Raw genomic sequence first — 22,155 nt, 5'->3', positions numbered from 1 at the left:
ATAAATACCTATGTACTGATAAAGGCAAAATAAATTGCCCTCAAAGTAACGTAAATAAAAGTTTTTTTCAGCTAGTGAGCTTTCACACTTGCAAGTACAGGGCACTTTTTATCTGAATCCCTGTTCACTGTGATCTTTTATTAGTTGAGAATACAGAAAAAGTAGAAGTCAAAGACATAGCTGTGTTAAGCAATTTTAGCATAATTTGAGACTGAATAATAATTTTTTTAAAAATAATAATTTTATTTATATTTTCCTGCCTCTCCCAGATGAATCGAGGCAGGATTACAGTCTGCTAAAACACATACATCAATAATAAAAGACATATAAAAATACATCAATAAAAATACAGTTAATCTTAAAAGCTAACTCATTGTCAAGCGATAATACAGTAGATTCTTAAATGGTCTGAAGGTCAGGAAGGTAAGCTTGCCGGAAGAGATCCTTCTTAAGTGCCTTCTTAAACGCCTCCAAGAAGGTAACAAGATGGATCTCTTCTGGAAGACTGTTCCACATTTTCGGAGCAGCTGCTGTGAAGGCTCTCTGGGAAGTCAATATGAGCCTAGTTCAGTGTGGTGAACCTATGGCACGTGTGCCAGAGGTGGCACTCAGAGCCCTCTCTGTGGACACATGCACCATTGTCCCAACACAGAGTTCACCAGAGTTTGTCACTAGAAATCCAGAGGGACGCAGCACTTTGCGATAAATAAGTGGGGTTTGGGTTGCAGTTTGGGCACTCAGTCTCTAAAAGGTTCTCCATCACTGGCCTAGTTGGTTGGTGCTTTAACACATTCTTCCCAGTTATTCTGAGAGTGCGGGGCGGATTGTGTAGGGAGAGGCGTTCCTTCAAATAGCTCAGGCCCAAGCCATGTATGGCTTTAAAGGTAATAAGCAACACCTTGTATTGTGCCCGGAAGCTAATCGGCAACCAGTGAAGAGATTTTAGGTGTTATATGGTCAAACCTGGATGAACCAATGACCAATCTAGCTGTTGCATTTTGAACCAGCTGAAGCTTCCGAACTTGGCACATATAGAACCATATAAAACGTGTTGCAGAAATCAAGATGAGAGATTACCAGTGCATGTACCACTGCTTCCAGGTCCTTTTGGGGCACAGTTGGCGTATCAACCGAAATTGGTACCAGGCACTCCTGGCCATCACCTCCACTTGAGATGACAATTGTAGCAACGAATCCAGGAGTACTCCCAAACTGCGAACTTTGTCCTTTAGGGGAAGTGTGACCCCATTCAGGACTGGTTGACAAATCTCCATCCCCGGACTTAAGGAACCTATTGCAAGTACCTCCATTTTCTCTGGAGTCAGCTTGAGTTTGTTTTCCCTCATCCAGCCCATTACCGACTCAAGGCAGGCATCCAGAGAAGAGATGCCATCCTTAGTCATGTAACATTTCCCCACCACCTCACAATTCTTTCCTTTCTTTGTGACCGAACACCCCTGTGGGTTTTTAAAGGTCAGTAGCGTGGATGGACGTTAAATCACAGGCCAAGTGGATAGTTAAACAAGAATAAAAGTTTATTCTAACACAGAATAGGCAAAGGTAACTTTGACATGAAGTTGTTACTATGTCTTCTTTTGTTGCATATATACAGGTCTGGTTTTAATTCTCTCTAATAATACCTCAGCCACACAGGCTATACTATCACTCAAGAAATTATGTAACCCAAACCCGTCTTTCTGAGTCTGGCTACACTGAGTCTCTCCTCTCTAGACTCTCCAGAATTAATACTGTCCCTCTCTGGACCTAACAAACCCTTCCTTGGTGTATTATCAAAATACTGTTCCCTCAGTCTCTGATCCTAACTATCTCCCCCACTGAACACCAGCTTCATCCCTCAGGATTCCAAACCCTAACTGACTCAACCCAACTGCCAAGCGGAATCTTCAAACTCCTCAGCCAGCACCTCCTTGGCTTAGGGTCTCTGGCTTCTAATTGGCTGGTTTGTAACAGTTATATGGGCCAAGGAAATCTCAGTTATAAATTATACTTACCCATTATATATAACATTATATAAACAACAGGTAAACATTGTCACTATATACATATATATATATATCACTTATATACATTATCATATCAACCTGTTTACAAACCTTGTCTCTCTTCTTTTACCCCTCTTCAAATTGTCTAGAGCAGGGGTAGGCAACCTTTTTGAGCTGGGGGCCGGGTTGCTGTCCCTCAGACAACTGGTGGGCCGAAGCCAAAAAATAAATAATTAAATAAGGAGGGAGGGGGCCTCCGGCGATCGCCGCCGGCCCCACGCGCTCCTTCTCGGCCTCTGCGGAGGCTTCAACCTCCACAGAGGCCGAGAAGGAGGGAGGAGGCCGCCAAGAAGGAGGGAGGAGGCCACGGGGAGGCAGGAGGTGCCGCCTCCACCTTCGCCTCCTCCACCCCAGGCCTCGCTGCCCTCCTCTTCCTCCGCCTCCTCCACACAGCCATGCGCGGTGGAGGAGGAGGGCAGCGAGGCCCCGCGGGCGCCCAGAGTGGTGCGGAAGCTGCAGCGGGGCGGCAATCAGCGGCAGGACCAGGCTGGGGCTGGTCCCAAGGCCTTGGCAGGCTGGATTTGGCCCATGGGCCGTAGTTTGCCGACCCCTGGTCTAGAGAGACCATCGGCCACTACATTTTCCTTACCCTTGACATACTGGATAGTGAAGTCAAAGTTCTGTAACATAAGACTCCATCGTAATAACTTGCTGTTATTTCCCTGCGTCTTATTTAACCAACACAAGGGAGAGTGATGTGTTCTGATCACAAACTTTCTCCTCCACAAGTATGGCTTAAGTTTATTTACAGCCCTCACTATAGCCAAACATTCTTTTTCTATTGTGGCTAAGTGTCTTTCTCCAGGTAAGAGTTTCTTACTTATATATAAGATCGGATGGATCTGACCCTCTTCCCCTTCTTGGCTTAACACAGCACCCAGACCAACATTAGAGGCATCTGTAGTAACTTTGAAAGTCTTGGTGTAATCAGGAGCCATCAGAACCAGAGCTGTGGTCATCCGACATTTTAATTCCGCGAACGCACTATCACATTTTGCTAACCAGAGAACTTTAGCAGGCTTATCCTTTTTGGTTAAATCGGATAATGGGCTGGCAATACTGCTAACATTTGGAATGAACTTCCTGTAGTATCCTGCCAATCCCAGGAATGACCGCACACCTTTTTTTGAAGTAGGGACAGGCCAGTTAACTATGGCTTCTACTTTAGAAGTTTCTGCCTTGATGGTCCTGCCACCCACAATATATCCCAGATATCGGCTCTCTCTTTTCCCTACATGACACTTTGAACTTTTGACAGTCATTCCACTCTCTTTCAGTTTTTCCAGTACTTTAGCGAGATGTTGTATATGTTCCCCCCAAGAGTTACTGAAGATACCGATATCATCAATGTAGTCTACCACAATGTTTTAACACCGCTAAAATGTTGTCCACCAATCTTTGGAAGGTGGAGGGTGCATTCTTTAACCCACATGGCAACACTGTAAATTCATATAATCCCCTATGTGTAATAAAGGCAGTTTTTAACTGGTCTTTAGGGCACATAGGCACTTGCCAATATCCCTTAGTCAAATCCAGGGTGGTGATATACTGAGCCCGTCCCATCTTTTCAATTAGATCCTCGGATCTGGGCATAGGATAGGCGTCAGTTTGGGTGACTTTGTTTAACCGTCTATAACAGGGGTAGGCAACCTACGGCCCAGCAAGACCTTGGGACCGGCCCCAGCCCGGTCTGCCGCCGGGGCCTTTGGCCTCTCGCGCGAGGGCAAAAGGCCTTTGGCCTATCAGGAGGAGGCGGGCAAGGGGGGGCAAGCAGGGGCAATTGTCTATAGAAGCCTCAGAAACATGCATTTATATTAACATTTTTTTAAAAATTAGCAATTTTTCTCACGTGTCTTCCATTTTTTTTTAAAAAAAAAGTGTCCTCCATTTGAAAATTTTGTCCCACATTTCTCCCGGTTTATTTATTTATATATTTTTTAAAAAAAGTTTTGATTATTTATTTTTTGGCTTCGGCCCCCCAGCTGTCTGAGGAACAGCAACCCGTCCCCCGGGTCAAAAAAGTTGCCTACCCCTGGTCTATAATCTACACAAAACCTAATAGTATGGTTGGGTTTCTCCATCAAAACTACCAGAGATGCCCAAGGACTCTGTGATGGTACAATAATCCCCATCGTTAACATTGTATTAATTTCATCACTTATGTTATCTGCTAAAGGTCCAGTAACACGGTATGGAGCAACAGCAATAGGTGTTGCTTCTCCTGTATGGATATGATGGACTACCCCATTTATTCTCCCTGGCATATCTGAAAAGATGCTCTTAAACTTCGTTAACACCTGCATTACTTCTTTTCGTTGTTGTGGAATGAGAGAAGGGTCAAGAGTAATCACTTGTATCTTTTCTTTTTCCCCATTCTCTTGTCTCCAACTGGGAATGGCAATCCCATCATTCTCAGTCTCTTTAACCGCGTATAATACTAGATTTTCTCTCCCGTGATAGGGCTTTAACATATTCACATGTACAAACTTACACCCCATCTCCTTCCCCAAGTCCACTATATAGTTTATGTCATTAATTTTCTCTGTCACTTGAAATGGTCTGGACCAGGCATATTGTAGTTTGTTTCCTCTTGTTGTCCGCAGAAGTAAAACTTCATCTCCTGGTAGGAACTCTCTGACTCGAGCCTTTTTATCATACCACGACTTCTGTCGACCTTGAGCCGTCTTTAAGTTTTCCCCAGCACTTCGTAATGCTTGATTTAGGGACATCATCAAGTTTTGGATATAGGATACCACATCTTCTGGCTCTCTTTCAACTGGATTTTCCCACTCATGTCTAAGAAGGTCTAAAGGTCCTTTTACCTTGCATCCAAACATTAGCTCGAATGGACTGAATCCTAAGCTTTCTTGTGGGACGTCACAATAGGCAAATAATAAATGTTGTAACTTGCGGTCCCAGTCTCGTGGGTTTTCTGTGGTACAGTATATGCTTTAATCATGTTGACCAGTGTCCCATTAAATCTTTCTACTAATCCATTCCCTTGTGGGTGATAAGCTGATGTGGTCAAATGGTTAACCCCACAGACCTCCCATAGTTTTTGTATCAACTTGGAAGTAAAAGAACTTCCCACATCTGAGATGATTTCACAAGGAAATCCTAGTCTACAAAAATGTCTATTAAAACATTGACCACTGTTAGGGTCTCCATATTTCTCAGAGCCACTGCCTCTGGATATCTTGTAGCATAGTCTATCAGCGTCAGAATGTATCTCTTTCCTCTCTGGGTTGCCTGTGATAATGGACCCACAATGTCTATGCCTATCCGGTGGAAAGGCTGTGAAATTATCGGTAATGGGCAAAGCTTTGCTTTGGTCATTGGCCTTGCCAATTCTTTGACAATTATCACAAGATTTAATATACTGGATAATATCTTGTTCCAACCTTGGCCAGTAGAAATTTAGGGATATCCTCTGTGTAGTCTTTTTTATTCCTAAATAACCCCCAAATGAACTAGCATGTCCCATTTCTAATATCTGGTGTCTATACTTTTGAGGGACCACTAACTGCTTGTGGACTTCCCTCTGTGTGTTATATCTGCACTGCAGGACTTCCCTATATAAGTTGTCTTTTATGACTCTAAATCTGTGAGGGTGTTCTTCACTCAAATCTATGTCACTTTTGTCCTCGGCCAAAACAAAGGTTTCAAACTTTCATCCCTTCATTGTTCTTGACTAAATTCGGGGTTAGCTTTGATTTGACTCTGCTCAGATCCCTCCTTGCTTGAGGTATTTGTCTCTTTAACTTCATCTGGAAGAATCACTGCTTGATCTTGGTTTTCTTCAGACTGTGGATTGACTTCCTCTGAAGAATTTTCTTTTTCTTGTTGTCTAGTGACTACTCCGTAAACCTAAAATATCGATCTAGGTCATTTCCAATTAGGCAGGGAAATGGAATGTCATCCCATACTGCGAATTTTCATTGCAAGTTATGTCCCCTGAACGAAATGTTTACTTTGCTTACTGGTGCCTTAAAGGCAGGGCCCCCTAACCCCTTCAAGGTCATTTCTTCTTCTGGGCACCAATCATGAGGTTGTACGAAGTGTGACTTAACGATACACATCTCAGCCCCTGAGTCACGAAAACCCCACACCCAGTTCTTATTTATTTGTATCAATTCTCTATGTTTCTCTGGTTCTAACGCTTGAGGTAAATTTGTTACAAATAAGCAGGGTTTTGGAGACATATTCCTACTAGCGTCTGTTACTGTTCCAACTGTCGTTTCTATGGCAACTGCCGCCTCAGGTTGATCTCTGTGGCAACATTCCTTTATGTCAGGTCCAACTGATTTTGTACTATAAGCTGATTTTATTTTGGATCTGGAGTCTTCATTGAATATTGCTGGACAATTATATCTTAGGTGACCTAACTTTCCACATTCATAACATTTTTTTGGATTGAAGCTGGATGATTCCTTCGACCATCTGTCTTTTTTATAAGCCTCAGGGTCATTTACTCTCATTGCTCCCCTTTTCCTCTCAACTTCATGGGTTTTCTTTTGTTGCCAAGGTTGAAAAAATTTTCCCTGGTTATTTCTCTCTTTTGAGGCATGCCAATTTTTGGGATTTCTTTCTTCATTTTCTGCTGACTTTCCCTGTGTCCTTGGCAATTTTCTATCATCCCCTCTGATTAAGGCCAATGTATCTATTATCTTGGCTGCCTCAGATATGGTTTTAGGATGTCAGTCCTGAACCAACCACCTATATTCTTGGGGAATGACAGTATAGAATTGTTCCAAGCCTATCATACTTTGTAATTCATCTTTGGTTGTCATTTTAGATCCCTCAATCTAACTTTTTAACAAATAATCCAATCTACATCCTAGTTGGGTATATGTTTCATTGCCTTTTCTCTTAATCACACGAAACTCTCTTCTGTGGTGTTCGGGAGTTAGTCCAAATCTCTGGCGGGTTACAGACGGGCAGGGGAGGACATCTTGGAGGTGTATTTAGCTGAATGCAGAGCCTCCAGACCGCCCGCCCCGGGGGCGTGCTTCAGGTGTTGGAGCTTCCACACGGGGGGCAGTGAAGACGCCTCACCTGGGTCCGTTTCGGACCCGTAGCTTCCAAACCGCCGCCTCGGAGGACGCTGCAAAAAGAGAGGCAGCTTCCTCACAGGCGGCCCAAACCGCGGCTTTTTTTTTCTTTTGCCGCATGAGAAGTGCGCAGCTTCGCAGCTGCAGCGCTAAGCAGCGGCGGCAGAAAGCCTGTCTGCGCATTTAAAGCACCCAAGCCCCTTTAAACTTTTTCCCTGTGACTTTAAAGCTAGGCAGGAGTGGTGTGAGGTAGCAATGTCCAAACTCTGTCCTTCCAGGTGTTTGGACTTCATCTCCCAGAATCCCAGACCACAGGGCAAGGTGGCTGGGGATTCTGGGAGATGAAGTCCAAACGCCTGGAAGGACAGAGTTTGGACATTGCTGGTTTGGGGACCAGTGAGCCAGGCATGGTGGGAGGAGAGAACAGGAAGGGTAGAATGGAGTAGATAGGGCTGGGAGGGAACACATGTCCTGGGAGGCGAAATGATGTCTTTATGGGACATCATGGGACCTAGTGCCTTGTCAGTGCTCCCTGCCCCTTGATCCCAGGCCCAGGTCCCCTGTAGTTGCCCTTTGCCTTTGGGGGCAAGTTTAGAGGGCATCAAAAGGTCTTGGGCACATTCAAGCTCCGGAGTCTCTTTTTTTTTTTCCTTTGCCGGCTGGCGAATGCGCAGCTGCGCAGGGCTAAGCAGCGGCGGCAGAAAGCCTATGGGCACATTTAAAGTGCCCAAGCCCCTTTAAAACAATGGTGGTCTCCTGCCAGCTGGTGATCAGCTGGTGTTGGCATCCTTGTCCGCTTGCACTTTGCCAGTGTCAGCAGCATCATAGATGCCTCCTCTCCTTTGGTCCCCGCGCTCCTGCTGAATCTGCAATGCGCAGCCACAGCTGTCTCCGCTGCCACCGCTGTCCCCCTGCCATCTCCCCTCACCTCCTTTGTACATATGTCAATATTTACAGTTTTAGCGTTTTTTATTGTTAGGTGAAAATGGCACAGGAATGTGTGTAGGGGTGCACTTTAAAGTCCAAACTTTCCAAGCAGCACATGCGTACATGTTGCTCTAGGGTTAGGGTTAGGGTTAGGGTTAGGGTTACGAGGCTTAAAATGCGCCGCAGCTGTGCCTCAGCTTCCACAGCTGCATGGCAGCGGACGTTGCAATTAAAGCCTGACTGCAAACTGCGCATGTTCCAAGACCCCAACTCACTATGCGACGGCGCTTTTAAATGGGCAACTTAAATTAGCGGCGTAGCAATTCTGGTGTACCGGTGCAGCAGCTCTCATGGCTTCTTCCACTTCTCGATATGTGTCAGCATTCAGGTAGGACTGCTCCAGTTTCTGCAGTTACTCCAGTTTCTGGGACCATATAGCTATAATGTCAGCCGTCTCAGTATGAGACCAAGACGTCCCCCTGCCTTTTTTTCGGGGTGCTGGTGGATGGCTGTGCCATCCTGCCTGGTGGCAAAGGGGAGCCGCCACACAGCTGTGCCAGGAGCAGCCGAACTGTGCCCGTTCCCAGGTGAGAATGGCGCAGGAATGTGTGTAGGGGGTCATTTTAAATTCCAAACTTTCCCTTATCACTTTCTACAACCAAAACATCCGCCGGCAAAAGTTACAACTTCCCGCGGTTCTAGCAACGCATGCGCACAAGTGGCTCTAGGGTTAGGGTTACGAGGCTTAAAATGCGCCGCAGCTGTGCCTCAGCTTCCACAGCTGCATGGCAGCGGACATTGCAATTAAAGCTTGGCTGCAAACCACGCATGTCCCGGGAACCCGACCCATTATGCGACGCAGCTGACACGGAGCTTTTAAACTGGCAACCTATATTTGCGGCGTAGCAATTCTGACGTATCGGTGCAGCAGCTTACAGACGGACATGCGCAGGTACGCCGCAAATCAAAAAGAAGCGGAAAAAAGCAGCACCTTTTTAATGCCGCTTCTTCCCGCTTGGGGCGTGCGGGGGGCGTGTTCATGACGGCATTCAGGTAAAGCCCGTCTGAAGGCTCTACCTTCATGACGTCATGAGTACATCCCTTTTTGCCCGTCTGTAACCCGCCTCTGTTTTACCATATCTTTGAACATATTGTAATTTTGGGCTTCATCTGCCCTCATATCAGCATAAATTGCTGTCAGACCACCACTAATTTGTGACTTCACATAGCTCATCCTTTCTTCTTCTTTTATGTTTAATTCTTCACAAGTTCTCTCAAAGTTAGTGAAGAAAGACTCAATATTATCCTCTTTATAATATCGTGGAAACCGTTTCATGTCAATTTGAGGTATTCTGTTTACCTCAGCCATCATCCTAGTTTGAGGGATTCCCTGTTCTAAACTCTTCATCCGAAACTGATGATCCATCTCAGCTTGTCTTGCCCTTTCTAACTCAATCTCTTTTTCCCTTTCAATTTTGGCCATTTCCTTTTCAATTTTGGCCATTTCAATTCTTTCTTTTATTTTACAAATCTCTACACTCTCCTGAGGTTCAGAGATTACGGTGTCAACACTAGCCACCATTTCTTCTCCGACTTCCTCTTCCACCATTTCTGGCCCTGCTGGAAGTTTAACTTTTTAGGAGGCACTGTTGATAGTATTTCCTTACAATTACCTCTAACTTTTACCTCAGGAAATACTCTTATTTTACTCTGCCTCAACTGAGTCAAAAGAATCCACCTGGATTTAAAGTCAGACATGTGATTCCCTACATTACCACAAATTTTTACCTCAAGAATCACGTCTATTTGACTGGGTCTAAACTATTTTTGAGGCTCCACTTGCTCCTCAACTCAAATTAGTGATTCCTTACATTTACCACTGACGTTTACCTCAGGAATCACAAAGTGTGCTTTTTCCTTTCTTCCGCTACCAGTACGTTTACCTCAGAGACTAGTCTTATCTAGGGTTGTCAGTTTTCAAGTGATCTCGTACAAATTACCCTTTTTGTTCTTACCTCAGAGATCACTACTCTGAATCTAACGCCTAGATTTTAAACTGAAGGTTGTCATTTCTTTCAGTTTAAACCTACTACCGGGTATCTGGTATTTCCACTCAGACCCCTTAACTTCAGCACACCTTCGGCTACCGGATTTTTCGGATCCCGCGCTGCCACCAAATTATGTAACGTTTCCCCACCACCTCATAATTCTTTCCTTTCTTTGTGACCGAACACCCCTGTGGGTTTTTAAAGGTCAGTAGCGTGGATGGACGTTAAATCACAGGCCAAGTGGATAGTTAAACAAGAATAAAAGTTTATTCTAACACAGAATAGGCAAAGGTAACTTTGACATGAAGTTGTTACTATGTCTTCTTTTGTTGCATATATACAGGTCTGGTTTTAATTCTCTCTAATAATACCTCAGCCACACAGGCTATACTATCACTCAAGAAATTATGTAACCCAAACCCGTCTTTCTGAGTCTGGCTACACTGAGTCTCTCCTCTCTAGACTCTCCAGAATTAATACTGTCCCTCTCTGGACCTAACAAACCCTTCCTTGGTGTATTATCAAAATACTGTTCCCTCAGTCTCTGATCCTAACTATCTCCCCCATTGAACTCCAGCTTCATCCCTCAGGATTCCAAACCCTAACTGACTGAAACCAACTGCCAAGCGGAATCTTCAAACTCCTCAGCCAGCACCTGATTGGCTTAGGGTCTCTGGCTTCTGATTGGCTGGTTTGTAAGTCAGTTCGTCACAAGTCACTGCATCAGTCAGAGATATAGAAAAATAAATTTGGGTGTCATTAGCGTACTGATAACACTGCACCCAATGTCTCCTGATGATCTCACCCAACAGCATCATGTAAACAGCATGGGGGATAGGATGGCACCCTGAGGGACGCCAGATGTCAACTCTCTTTTAGAAGAGCAGCTGTCCCTCAGCATCACCATCTGGAATCTGCCCAAGAGGTAGGAATGGAGCCAGTGGAGCGCAGTGCCCCAATACCTAACTCCCTCGGGCGTTCCAGAAGGATACCATGGTCTATGGTATCGAAGGCCGCTGAGATGTCCAAGAGCACCAACAGGGTCGCACTTCCCCTGTCAATGCCCAGATGGAGATCATTGACTAAGGCAACCATGGCAGTCTCAACTTCGTATCCCGCCCTGAAGCCAGTTTGAAATGGGTCTAGATAATTGGCTTCCTCCAAGACAACTTGGAGTTGGAGGGCAACTGCCCTCTCGATCACCATGCCCAAGAATGGTAAAAGGGAGACCTGTCTGTAATTATTTCTTACCAGGGGAGCTAGAGAGGATTTTTTTCAAAAGCGGTTTAAGCACCACTTGTTTTAGTTGGTCAGGAAATTTACCCTCCCTGAAATTTACCCATTAATTATAGATCGTAACAGTGTATTCACCGCATCACCTCCGTGAGCGGTCAACCATGATGGGCAGGGATTGAGGGGGCATGTTGTCCTCTTTACACTTCCAAGAAGCTTGTCTGCTTCATCGGTATTTACAAACTCAAAATGATCCAGTTTGACATAGTCCACTGAGTCACAGCACACCTCTCTTACTGTCTCTGTTTTAATGCCTGCGTCCAGATCAGCTCTTATCTGAGAGATTTTATCTGCAAAAAAGTCATTAAATGAAAACATGATGACATTGAATTGAACCCATGAAAGCTTAGTTTAGAAACTTATTTTTCTCAATTATTTTCAAAGGTGCTATAGGGCTGCATCCACACTGCAGAAATAATCTAGTTTGACACTGCTTTAACTGACAGGGCTCAATACTATGGAATTCGGGAAATTGTAGTTTTGTGAAACATTTAACATTTTCTGCCTGATTTTGTAGTCTTCTCTTCCTTAATTAGATTATCTGCCATTGGAAGGGATGGACATTTCCTCATATTTAATTACTGGAGAAATCCAGGCTTCTGTAGTATAACTACCTAGGATGTATAGATTGGGAGGCAGAATAAAATGTGTCTGCTCCTCCTCCCCTTCAGGTTCAACATTCAATTTATTCTAATTATTATTACAAAATAATAATGAAATGCCAATCATCTACATGAAAACTACAGTGGTATGCAAAAGTAATTTAAAGCAGCAAAACACCAAGTATGACATCAAGACAAAGAAAACCATCAAAAACTGAGTCAGCTAATCTTAGAAGGTCTTGGAAAACAAAATAAATTTGACCTGGTGCTGAAACAACTGCAATACTGTTATTAGTCATACCTCCATGGGCAGACTATTCCATAAATGGGACACTACTGACCTCTCTTTTTCATAAACTGTATACACATGCTAACTGTAGCCAATAATGGTTAAAATAAACCTGAGTATTCTCTTAGAATTGACTTGAAAGCCTGTTTTGCTTTAGCTAACATAGGTGCTTTACAGAGAGCCCAAAAAAGGCGCTCTGCTGGCGCCCGTGATTGCTGTGCCAGGGAACCGTAGAGGACAAGCTGGGTGGTTCCCTGGCGCAGCAAAAAGAACCCGCAAAAAGTGGGTTCTTTTTGCAGCACGGTAATAATAATAATAATAATAATAATAATAATAATATAATAATAATAATAAAAATTTATTTGTGTTTCCCCGCCTCTCCCAAAGGATCGAAGCGGGGTTACAGACTACTAAAATCAATACATACAATGCAATACAATACACTATAAAAACCCAAAATGGTATATCTGTACAAACATCAGTAAAATACAACAATCCTACAGCATCCAACATCCAGGTGTAAGACAGAATATCATTATCGGCAGGCATGTTGGTCATGTAGACATCACTCCTGGGGCGGGAACGCTTGGCAAAAGAGTACGGTTTTCAATCTCTTTTTAAATGTTTCCAAAGAGGTCATGAGACAGAGCTCCTCTGGAAGGCTGTTCCAGATCCGCGGGGCCATTATTGTAAAGGCCCTTTGGGAAGAGGAGACGTGTTTGGATGATGGAGTTTCCAATAAGTTCTTCCCGGATGTTCTGAGTGTGTGGGGCGGCTCGTAGGGGGAGATGCGGTCCCTCAAGTAACTCAGGCCCAAGCCATGTAGGGCTTTATAGGTGATAACCAACACCTTGTATTGTGCCCGGAAGCAAATAGGCAGCCAGTGCAGAGCTTTCAGCTTAAGTGTTATATGGTCAAACCTAGATGCACCGGTGACCAATCTGGCTGCCATATTTTGTACTAACTGAAGCTTCCGGACTTGGTACAAGGGTAGCCCCATGTAGAGCGCATTACAGAAATCTAGGCGAGAGGTTACCAGAGCGTGTACCCTGTTTCAGGGTCCCTTTGGCCCAGGTAGGGTCACAGTGGGCATATCAACTGAAGCTGATAGCAAGCACTTCTGGCCGTCGCATCTACTTGACAAATCCAGAAGTACTCCTGCAGGGACAAATCCAGAAGTACTCCTAAACTGCGAACTTTGTCCTTTAGGGGAAGTGTGACCCCGTCCAGGACAGGTGGACAAATTTCCTTCCCCGGGCCTGGGAAACCTATCACAAGTACTTCTGTTTTCTCTGGATTCAATCTGAGTTTGTTTTCCCTCATCCAGCCCATTACTGACTCCTAGCAGGCATTCAGAGGAGAGACACCATCCTTAGTCACTACGTCAGTCGGGAGACACAGAGAAACATATTTGGATGTCATCGGCGTACTGATAACACCACACCCCGTGTCTCCGGATGATCTCTCCCAGCGGTTTCATGTAAATGTTAAACAAAGTGGGGGACAAAATAGCTCCCTGAGGGACACCACATGTAAGTTCCCTCTTAGAGGAGCAAATGACCCCCAACTGCACCATCTGGAATCTGCCCGAGAGATAGGATCGGAACCACTGGAGCGCAGTGTCTCCGATTCCCAGCTCCCTCAGGCATTCCAGAAGCATACTGTGGTCAATGGTATCGAAAGCCGCTGAGATGTCTAAGAGCACCAACAAGGTCACACTTCCCCTGTCGATGCCCAGACGGAGATCATCGACTAAGGCGACCATGGCAGACTCAACTCCATATCCCGCTCTAAAGCCGGTTTGAAATGAGTCCAGATAATCGGTTTCATCCAAGACTGCTTGGGGTTGGAAGGCGACCACTCTCTCAATCACCTTACCTAAGAATGGCAACAAGAAGACCGGTCTATAATTATTTCTCACCAGGGGGTCCAGGTAGGGTTTAAGTAAAACCTTTTAAGTAAAGGTTTGACAATTGCTAATTTCAAACTCGATGGAAATTTCCCCTCCCTGAAAGATGGATTGATTATAAGTTGTAATAATTATGTTACTGCATCACCACCCTGGGCGGTCAACCAAGAAGGACAGGGATCGAGAGAGCACGTCGTCTTCCTAACACTTCCAAGAAGCTTGTCCACTTCATCGGTATGTACACTCAAAATGATCCAGTTTAATAGAGTCCACGGAAGCTCTGGATGCCTCTCCTATTGTTTCTGCGGTGTCACTTCCACACTGTGATGTATATAGGGCGCTGCCATTTTGTACGTGCTTGGCATGTACTAGGGTTAGGGGTGTCCGGAACCTAACCCTAGTACATGCCGAGCACGTACTTTTTGGCGGTGTGTAACCCGCCATTATTTATTTAATCAGAACAACTCTTAAAAAGGGTCGCACTACCACGAAAGAACAAGTAATGGCACTTTTTGACCCACATATGTAAAAAGTGTATTTGTCATGCCAAGGGTAAATTATGTTAAGAATACAGTACAACTGAGAGAAAGAGACTAGTTAAATTGGAAAGCTTTGTTGTTGCTAAAGTAGGAAACAATTAACTGAAAACTCATTATTTCATTTTTAATATATAGTATCTGATAGTCCTTCCTAGCTGCATTTTGCAGTTGGGGGAGAGTTTCAAAACACACCAGAATAAGCTAGAAATATATTCGAAACAATCAGAAGTATGCAATCCTATATGCAAGAAACATCCCGCGAATGTAGAGCAGTGATTCCCGAAGTGGACTGTACACCCCTCACTGAGGGTGGTGGAAATATCTAGGGAGGGAAAATGGGGCAGCAGGGGGTCTTCAGTCAAAGTACTGGTACATAAGAATGACAAGGGGAACCAGCGGCCTTTAAGACCATCGTGGAGATGAGGAGTTAGAGCCCATAGCAAGGGAAAAGTGATGGCAAAAAAGGAGTTTTCACATTTGGAACCCTGCTTAAGCTTGGTGAGTTTTGCCAGGACTTGCATTGGAAGGTTGGAGCTGCATTGCTGCTCCTGCTTTCTTTTGTTGGCCTGATCGAGAGAAGAGGTAGCAGAAGAAACAATGTTTGAGGATGGGGACAATTTGAAGCTATGTGGGGAACACATATCTCTAGGGAAGGAAGGGGAGTAGTATCCAAGGTCAATTCTTCTAAAGAATCCTTCAACTCTCTTAGACTGAGAGTTGTTCCCTCCAAGAAGAAAAATGAAAAGCTGGCTGCACCACTCTCTGCCCCGGAAAATAAAAAGAGTCTTTCCTCACCAGGGAAAAGCTTCTCCCTTTCCACCTGGTTACCTTGAGAGTAGCAACCAAGCAGCTGGTCAAGCAGTGACTGAGATGCATCTCACCCAGTTGTGCCAGCCTTTACCACAAGGCTGGCACAACTGCTCAGCCAGCTGCTTGGTTGCCTCTACCAACTGTCCCATCACTGCTCGACCAGCTATTTGGGTGATACTTCCTTTGTACCCCGTCTCCCTGGGAGCAACAACTGAGCAGCCAGCTAGTCAGCTACCCTTCCTTCTGCTGTTAAGGCCAGCATACATGCAATCTCTCTCTCTTTTAACTGTTCCTGAATACATCACAGAGCTAGAAAAGCCCTGTATGAACAACTAACCATAAGTTAAATAAAAGCTAAAAATCCTAATAATAAAAGTATAAAAACAAATTACACATTTTGAGAATATAACTATATATTGTATAAATTAAAAGAGTAATTATGGGAATCTCCTTCTTAAGCATCTGCTTTTTATGCATTCTTCTGTAACTAAAATCCCAAGTTCATGCTCCATCAAGTGATGTCAGTTTGTTTTCCAAATTCTCTGGCTGATATCACCACCACCACCACCACCACCACCACCACCACCATATAATAATAATTATTATTATTATTATTATTAATTTATATTTTGCCATTTTCTTTCTAGTAGACACATTACCTGTGTTATTTATGGCTTCATGTTAAATAAAAGGTATTAACAAAACATTTTATAATATATAATATACAGACATTATAATGCTACAAAATTCCCATCTTTTTAATAGATAACAAAATGCAGCATTATACAAAATATTCCTAAAAAATAAATTTCAACTTCCATGGCTTAAAAAAATGTCACACAAACACAATCTGCCATCACCGAAAAGGACAATGAATAGCCATCCATTGTCTGCTATAATAAATCAGTGGCAGAATTCACCATCTAATAAATCAAAGAGCAGTGATACTATTTATCATATTGAGCATTTCCAATTATTGTTATTCTATGAAATGGGGTGGCTTTGTACAAAGGAATGAGAATGCAAAACACAGTGTTTTCCTTCAACAATGTTATCTTTTCAAAGAAAGAACAGAAACACTGACCCTAGCGAGTAGAGTGTTCCCTTAACCCTTGGGAATGGAAAAGAAATCCATAAGACAAAATGTTACTTGAAGAATCATTGCTTCATAGTCATAACTCCTAAATCCTAGGCTAGGGTATAATATGAAATGAGGGGCTATGTTCAGCATGAAAAAAAGTTTTAGAAAATGGGACACACAGTCTTGCTGTAGAATACAAAATGGAAATTGGAACCTAATGCAATAATGAATCCTGTCACAACATCTAGAATACATAATACCATAAAGCTTGATACCATAAAGAACCTACTTATAGATTTGTTTGTTTTTCCCTGAGTGATTGCATAATTACTATGACTTCAAACCTATTTGATGAAATAACATAGAACACTGTAGATAGTAAGCCTGATGACAGGGAACCATCTATTATCCCCTCTGTTGTAAGCCACCCGGATACTCAGTTATTGGGCGGCATATAAATAAATCCTATTATTATTATTAATATTATTATTATTATTTAAGTTTTTCAGATAACTGCTCCCCCCCTCTCATACAAACCCCTAATTGTTTCATTTCCGTTAAACACCAGTAAACTGGTTGCTTGGAATTAAAATAAAATATACATTATATATCTCCTGCTTCCTAAATATCTATTTATTTACTGAGCCAAGTAATTTTAAACATGCTAATTAGCAACTAGTTGATATCACTACTTCAAAGAGTGATAACAAGGAAACATTAAATTAGATGTAATGATCAGTTTATGTTCTCATTCCAATGGCTGGATATATATTATGACTTATGAAGGGATTACATGAAATTGCTCTATATTGTATCATTCTACAGTACCAACCTATTTCCTGCCACCATTATTTACCATAGTTCCTAAGGTATTGGTATTATTATTATTATTATTATTATTATTAGCTTTATTTATAAAGCGCCATAAAACTACACGGCTGTACAAAACCAATTAAAATCAAGAATATATCAAAAGCTTGCCTATGGCGCACAATCTAAAAGTTAAAACAACAAATTAAAAACATCATAAGAAACAAGTTAAAACAGCAAATATCCAATATTGACTCAAGCATCAGAACAACCAGGACACAACCAGGTATCTGTCCTATATCTTCTACAGTGGTGAAAATGCAGCCCACAAGTCACATGCATCCAAGGAGAGGTCATTTTTCCAACAAGAAGTGAACCAGGAATCATTTTCTGGGACAGCTGCTGTTGAAAAAAGGCCTGTCCTTGGCCAAAAATGAGAGAGAAAGGTTGCACAGCCTTTCTCAGAGGAGTTAACAAATGCAGCGTTGAGATGGTGTATGAACCTGGACTTCAAACTTTTCCCTTCAGTCACTTCCCTAATTTAAAATAGTCTCATACAATAAGTTATTAAGAATCACAGGAAACCAATACTATTTACAGTGGGTCCTTGGTATCTGCTGTGGTTTGGTTCCAGGACTCATGGACACCAAAATCTGTGGATGCTCAAGTCCCATTAAATACAATGGCACAGTGAAATGGTGTCCTTTATATAAAATGGCAAAATCAAGGTTTACTATTTGGAATTTCTATTTTTTGATATGTTCAAGCTGTGAGTGCTTGAATCCATGCATAACATTGATAAACTCCAGTATATGAACAATTTACACGTTTAGAGGACAGGTGAAAAGAAGACAGATCTACCTTAAAATGTTGTTTTAAAATAGGGCTAAATGAGCTATGAAATTTAAGATCTGTGAACAGTGAGTCCATTTATCCAATTATCCATGGGCCCACTGAATAATATCGGATTTGAACATGTGCTCCTTTTCCCATCCACGTATGGACTCACATGTGTGTGTATGTGTAATCGAAGCCTCGCAGTTGGGAAGGGTCCACTGTATTCTAATCTATCTTAATCTACCAATGGAATCATCACTGTAAACAAACATTTATGTTGAATAGAAGTTGTCTCTATAGTGCCACAAGACTTTTCTTTATGAAGACTAAAGTAATATTTGAATCTTATACTGTGTACTGTATATAGCAAAGGACAGGCAAGGAATCTGCTGGTCATCTGTATATATATCTGTACACACCTCTGCGGACCATCATTTTGGGACCGTTACTCCTACTCAATGCCTTCTAAATCACTAATGATATTTCATTTACATATGATGATATTAGTGATGAAATCACTGCATTTATTGCTATCTCAGAGCAGAAACTGGATGATGAGTCTGGTACTCAGTAAAGGTTAAACGGTAAAGGTTTGCCCTTTGACATGATTGTCAAATTGTGTCTGACTGTAGGGGGGCATTGCTGATCTCCGTTACTAGCAAAAAAACCAGCATTGTCAAAGATGACATGTCATGTGGCCAGCATGACTGCACAGAACACTGTTATGTTCGCACCAAAGTGGTATTTATTTATCTACTTGTACTTTTACATGTTTTCAAACTGCTATGCTGGCAGAAGCTGGGACTAGTGATGGGAGCTCACTTCATCATGTGGTGCTTGGTTCTCAACCTGCTGACCTTGCAATCATCAGAGCCAGCGTCTTAATCACTGAGCCACCATATTAATCATTCAGGTACCTAGGCTGCTTGGTCATGGTCTATACCAGGCCTGCACAACATACAGCCCAGGGGCCACATGTGACCTGCCAAAGGATTTTAGGTAGCCCACGAGGATGTGGAATGACTTCAAGGCACCTCTGACACTCTGCCTCCTCCTAAGGAGAGGACCATGCAGAGGAGGACAAAGAAGGGTGAACGCTCACCCTGCAAGACTCCTCCACTGCCTTGCTTTGTCCTAAGGAGAAGGCCAGGCGGTGGTAGAGGAGAAGGACTGGAAGCACTCACTCTGCAAAACTCCTCTGCTGCTTGGCTTTCTCCCAAGGAGATAGTGGAGTAGAGGCAGGCAAATGTTCACTCTGCAAGGCTCCTTCTTTGCCTGGCTTTCTCTTGAGAAGGCTGAATGGCAGAGGAGGAAGGCCAGGCAGAGGAAAGGAAGAGAAGGGTCCTCTGCTGCTTTGTTTCTCTTGAGGAGAGGGCCAGACAGAGGAGGAAGATGACATAGTTATTATTAATTAATATTAATTAATTAATATTTAATTAAAACCTATCTGCGGTCCGAAGAAGTTTTGCTTATTTTAATTTTGGCCTCTACCTCTTGCCAAGTTGTGCAGGTCTGGCTATACAAACAATCAAGTTACTCTGATATCTAACACAGCTATCCATCTTATGATAACACAATCACTTCTCTCCTTTTACTATTTCTATTTCTTCATTGTCTAGATTGAATTTATGTAGATTCTCTGTGGTCATTATTTTGTTTCCTTTATGTTCAGCAGTAAACCTGCCTTTGCACTTTCCTCCTTGATCCTTCTTAATAGTTTGTTCCAGGCCTGTGATGTTTTCTGCTAGCATTACGGTGTCATCTGCATATCTTAAGTTGCTGATCTTTCTTCTTCCTATTTTCACTCCTCCTTCCTTTGTGTCAATGCCTGCTCTTCTTACAATATCTTCTACATATAGATTTAAGATGCAGCCTAGTCTGACCCCTTTGCCAATTGGGAACCATTCTGTTTCTCTGTGTTCTTTCCTGACAGTAGCCTCTTCTCCCGAGTACAGATTCCTCATGAGGACTATCAGATGTGTTGGCACTCCCATGTTTTCAGAGCATTCCATAGCTTTTCATGATCTATGCAGTCAAAGTTTTTGCTATAATTTATAAAGTACATGCTGATTTTCTTTTGGGATTCTTTGGGGCAATCCGTTAGCTATCATGTGTTTGCAATGTGGTCCCCAGTGCCCTTTCCTTTTCTGAACCCCACTTGCACCTCTGGGATTTCTCTCTTCATGTATGGTTGGATCCTATGTTGCAGAATTTTGAGCAAAATTTTGCTTGCATGAGAGATTAGAGCTATGGTCCTATTGTTGCTGCAGTCTTTCATGTCTCCTTTTTTGTGGATGGGGAAGTTTAGTAATCATTTCCAATCTGTTGGCCACTGTTTTTCATATCTGTTGACATATGTTGGTTAGCACTAGAGTTGATTCTGTCAGTATGGATTGTAGCAGTTCAACTGGAATATCATTTGTTCCTGGTGATTTGTTTTTTGCCATTTCTCTTATTAAAACTTCCACCTCGCTTTTTAGAATTTGGGATTCATCTTCATATGGTTCTTCATGCTTGATTGCAAAGTTAATCAGACCATTTTGGTGCTTCCTTTATAGATGAGACATACATGAACAAAGTAATTCCTTAAATTAGGTTTAAACTTCAGCTTACTCTTCCAGTCTTTCAGCTTCTGCTGCTGAGAAAAGATACAATTGGCCCTTGGTATCCACAGGCTTAACATTTGCAGATTCAAGAAGTTGGAGCCTCAGGCTGGTGCCGGGATCCTGCTGGCTGGTTTGGGGGCCGTCTTCTTCTCTCTGCCATCCTCAGCCTGTCATTTAGGTAAAGTTCCATTGTCCCTAATGGCGGTGCGGTAGCATGGCCACACTGCCATTGGGGACAATGCAGACGTGAGTATCTATGGATTTTGGTATCTGCAGGGTAATCCGGAACAGATACCTTGCGGATACTGAGGGCCAGTTGTATATTGAATTTTTTAAAACCGTTATTCAGATAATAGTTTCCAACAAACTATTTTTATATTTGTCATTTATGGTCAGTTACAATATAATTTACAGTTATGTCCCCAACAGACATCAAACATCCATTTAGATTTTATATTATGTTCACTTGGATCGAAACACAATTCACAGTTATTGAATAGTTAAGTTAAAGTTTTGCTGACAGTAGTCTAGTCAGAAAGGATTAGGAATTAAGAGTTCATACAATCTTGTGTAAACAGATGCTAAGCTTTTTAGCATAAGATCACAAAAGAGTATGTCACCCTAGTTTACATCTTAAGAGTCAAAACTACCTTTTAATAAACTTAACACACACTCCCTTGCTTTTCCCAGTCTGCATACATGTCTGTGTGTTTAATATAGCCAGTCAGGCCTTTCTTGACAGATTCTCAATGTAGATGAAGACTATGGTACAGGAAAGACTGCTTAACCCTTTTAGCTCAAAACCCTGGTTCCTTAAAATAGGAAAGGTTAAGGGATTTAGAGCTATAGAACAGCTAGAGGAGAAAAGGTTAAACAGCCTCTCATGGCCTAAACTCAGTCTCCCTAGCCCAATTTTGCTTTAAGAAAATGGAAGACAGAAGGGACGGAAGGACAGATATACAGAATGTGCATAATGTATAGTTCAAGCCCAAATCATTATATATTATTCCTCATAATTTTCAAAGCAGTGAAAAACATGTGCTAATGTATCCATTCTAATATGGTATTTATACAAGTGTCATTTCATCTAATTAGTAGATTAAATGAAAGTTAGTTGCTTTATTAGATCCAATTTCAATGGGTATAATTACTGTCTGTTCAATGTATATTTAGAACAATCTAAAATTAATTATCACATGGTTGTCAACTGCCAATCTTGCAGATTCACTTCCCGCCCGCTTCCATCTGGGCTGCGGCCCAAGGGACTCCCTGCTGCCCTGGAGGACGGCG

General features: G+C 42.6%; 1 protein-coding gene across 4 annotated transcripts in view; it reads right to left on the bottom strand.

Annotated features, from left to right (window-relative positions):
* WASF1 (WASP family member 1) overlaps window positions 1-22,155 on the bottom strand; it is a 72,136-nt gene that overhangs the window by 30,098 nt on the left and 19,883 nt on the right. The gene's annotated exons all lie outside the window — the stretch shown is intronic.

This window comes from Sceloporus undulatus, chromosome 1 (genome assembly GCF_019175285.1).
Source record: "Sceloporus undulatus isolate JIND9_A2432 ecotype Alabama chromosome 1, SceUnd_v1.1, whole genome shotgun sequence".
Lineage (NCBI taxonomy): Eukaryota > Metazoa > Chordata > Lepidosauria > Squamata > Phrynosomatidae > Sceloporus > Sceloporus undulatus.
The sequence above is the reverse complement of the archived record's forward strand: the minus strand, read 5'-3'. Positions and strand labels throughout refer to the sequence as shown.